The sequence below is a fragment of the Aotus nancymaae genome, unplaced genomic scaffold (genome assembly GCF_030222135.1).
Source record: "Aotus nancymaae isolate 86718 unplaced genomic scaffold, 86718_ANA_hifiasm-v0.15.2.pri h1tg000058l, whole genome shotgun sequence".
NCBI classification, from domain to species: Eukaryota; Metazoa; Chordata; class Mammalia; order Primates; family Aotidae; genus Aotus; species Aotus nancymaae.
The window spans coordinates 12,772,608-12,776,485 of NW_026988472.1; the positions used below are offsets into that span (position 1 = coordinate 12,772,608).

At 44.4% G+C, this 3,878-nt stretch overlaps 1 pseudogene; it reads left to right on the forward strand.

Annotated features, from left to right (window-relative positions):
* Nucleotides 1-273: 273 nt before the first annotated feature.
* LOC105714284 (actin, cytoplasmic 2-like) lies at nt 274-1,490 on the forward strand (annotated as a pseudogene).
* The last annotated feature ends 2,388 nt before the right edge of the window (nt 1,491-3,878 follow it).

Genomic DNA, 3,878 nt, shown 5'->3' on the forward strand with positions numbered 1-3,878 from the left:
AAGAGGATCCCAAAGAAACTTCAAAAACTAGTTCAGGCCATGACAGGAAGGAGGCTGGAGTCAGACATGCCTCATTCTACCCTCTCCATTTTGGAGTTTAGACACAACTCAATATTAACATTAAAACAGAGATCCTAAAACTGACAGAACATATTTTTTGTAGCAATAGGATACCAATTCCAGACCATGGAGACTGCATCCTCCCGGCAGGCACAGAGCCTCACCCTCACCGCTCCACCCTCTGTCCACACTCACCGCCGGCTCACTGTGGATGATGACATCACTGCCTCTGTCTTTGACAAAGCCTCCGACATGTGCAAGGCCATCTTCAGGGGTGATGATGCCCCCCTGCCGTCTTCACCTCCATCATGTGGTACCTGTGTTGGTGGGCATGGGTCAGAAGGACTCCTACAGGGTGTGATGGTGGGCATGGGTCAGAAGGACTCCTACAGGGTGCGATGGTGGGCATGGGTCAGAAGGACTCCTACAGGGCGTGATGGTGGGCATGGGTCAGAAGGACTCCTACATGGGCGATAAGGCCAGAGTAAGAGAGGCATCCTGACCCCGAAATACCACATGGAGCATGGCATTGTCACCAACTGGGATGACATGGAGATCTTGCACCACACCTTTTACAACAAGCTATGTGTGGCTCCTGAGGAGCACCCCATGCTGCTGACCCAGGCCCCCCTGAGCCCCAAGACCAACCATGAGAAGATGACCCAGATCATGTTTGACACTTTCAACACCCTAACCATGTACTTAACCATCCAGGCTGGTATGCCTCTGGCCATACCACTGGCATCGTGATGGACTCTAGTGATGGGGTCACCCATACTATGGCCATCTACGAGGGGCACATCCTGCCTCTGGACCTGGCTGGCCAGGACCTGACCAACTACCTCATGAAGATCCTCACGGAGGGCAGCTACAGCTTCACCACTATAGCAGAGCAGAAACTCATGCTTGACATCAAGGAGAAGCTGCGCTACATCGCCCTGGACTTCGAGCAGGAGATGGCCACTGCAGCCCCCAGGGCCTCCCTAGAGAAGAGCTAGGAGCTGCTCAATGGCCAAGTCATCACCATCAGCAACCAGTGGTTCTGCTGCCCCAAGAAGGGCTCTTCCAGCCTTCCTTCCTGGACATGGAATACTGTGGCATCCATGAAGCTACCTTCACCTCCATCATGAAGTGTGACATGGACATCTGCAAAGACCTGTACGCCAACACAGTGCTGTCTGGTGGCACCACCATGTGGCATTGCTGACAGAATGCAGAAAGAGAAAGAGATCACCGTCCCGATTCCCAGCACGATAAAGATCAAGATCAAGATCATTGCTCCTCCTGTGCACAAATACTCTGTGTGGATCGGTGGCTCCATCCTGGCCTCCCTGTCCACCTTCCAGCATACGTGGATCAGCAAGCAAAAATACCGTGGGGTGGCCCCTTCATCACCCTCAGCAAATGCTTCTAGGCAGACTGTTACTTAGTTGCATTACGCCCATTCTTGACAAAAACCCAACTTGCCAGAAAACAAGATGAAATTGACATGGTCTTATTATTGTTATTATTTGTTGTTGTTTATTAGCATCACTCAGGATTTGAAAACTGGAGCGGTGGAGGTGACAGCAGTCGGTTGGAGCAAGCATCCCCCAAAGTTCTACAATGGGGCCAAGGACCTTGATTGTACATTGTTCTTTTTTTAAATAGTCATTCCAAATATCGTGAGATGCATTGTTACAGGAAGTCCCTTGCCTTCTCAAAAGCCACCCCACTTCTCTCTAAGGAGAATGGCCCAGTCCTCTCCACACAGGGGAGGTGATAGCATTGCTTTCATGTAAATTATGTAATGCAAAAGATTTTTAATCTTTGCCTTAAATTTACTTTTTAAATTTTGTATTATTTTGAATGATCAGCCATTGTGAACCCCCTTTTGTCCCTCAACTTGAGATGTATAAAGGTTTTTGGTCTTGCTTGCAGTGGGGGGAGGAGTGGAGGCAGCCAGGGCTTACCTGCACAGTGACTTGAGACCAGTTGAATAAAAGTGCACACCTTAAAAAAAAAGATACCAACTCAAACCTGACTTTGGTATAACATCACATGACAGATAACAGGCCCTAAAGGAAATCAAAATATTCTATCCTAAAATATGTTTCTTTGACGTATTTTGAAATGGCCCTGCAAAACCATCTCTTGTGGGGGAAATCTACATTCTGTAGAGAATGCCCTTCCCTTTCCAGGTCTTTTTCTGTTCCAGGAGAGAATTAACTAAGAGTCTGACACCTTTTAAGGTCCAATAAGAGACATTCACCATCTATTCTCTCTGTAGCCTGCTACCTGGATCCTTCATCTATATGACAAGAATCTTGGGATTCCACAACCACCTCCTTACCTTAAGTCGAGTTGACTTTAACTCTTCAGGCAGAGATTAACTCTTTCAACCAATTTGCTAATCAGGAAAACCTTTGAATGTACCTATGACCTAGAAGCCGCCCTGCTTTGAGATGTCCCACCTTTGTGGACCAAACCAATGTATACCTTACCTATATTGATTTATGTCTTTGCCTATGACTTCTGTCTCCCTAAAAGGTATAAAATCAACCTATAACCCTACCATCCTGGGCACATGTTCTCAGGACCCCCTGAAGCTGTGTCATGGGCCATGATCCTTAATCTTGGCAAAATAAACCTCTAAATTGATTGAGACCTGTCTCAGATACTTTTTGGTACAGAAGATACAACCTAAAGAATGGGGAAAATATTTGCAAACCATACACCTTATAAGGGGTTAATAACCAAAGTTATAAGGAACTTTAACAAATCAATAGCAAAAATACAAGCAATCTGATTTTTCAAATGAGCAAAAGACCTAATGTATTAGTCCATTTTCACACTGCTATGAAGAAATATCCAAGACTGGGTAATTTATAAAGAAAAGAGATTTAATTGACTCAAGTTCTGCATGGCTGGAAAGGTCTCAGGAAACTTACCATCATGGCAGAAGGCAAAGGGAAAAAAGGCACCATCTTCATAGGGCAGCAGGAAGGAGATGTGCTGAGCAAAGGGGAAAAAGCCCCTTATAAAATCACCAGATCTCGTGAGAACTCACTATCACGAGGACAGCATGGGGGTAACTGCCCCCACGATTCAACTACCTTTCACCAGGTCCCTCCACTACACGTGGGGATTATGGGAACTACAAGATGAGATTTGGGTGGGGACACAGCCAAACCATATCACCTAAATAGGCATCAAAATAAGACTACAAATGACCAACAGGTATAGGAAAAAAATGTTTAACATCACTAATTATCAGGGAAATGAAAATCAAAACCACAATGAGATAAGGTCACACCTGTTAGAGTGGCTGTTGTCAGAAAGACAAAAGACAAAAGAATGTGGAGAAAAAGAAACCCTTGCATGCTCTTGGTGGAAATATAAGTTAGGGCCACCATTATGGAAAACCTTATGGAGGTGTCTCAAAAAATTAAAAATACAACTACAATAGGATCCAGCAATCCCACTAGTAGTGGGATATACTGGTGTATATCCAAAGGAAATAAAATCAGTATGTTGTAGAGATTTCTGTGCCCCCATGTTTATCGCAGCACTATTTACAATAGTCATGATATGAAATCAACTTAAAAGTCCATCAACGGATGAATGGGTAACGAAAATGTGGTACATATACACAGTGGAATACTATTCAGCTACAAAAAAAGAAGGAAATTCTGTTGTGTGCAGCAAAATGGATGAACCTGGAAGACATTATGTTAAGTGAAATAAGCCAGGCATAGGAAGACAAATACCACATATTCTTACTCATGTGGAATCTAAAAAAGTTGATCTAATAGAATTAAAAAGAAGAATGGCAGTTA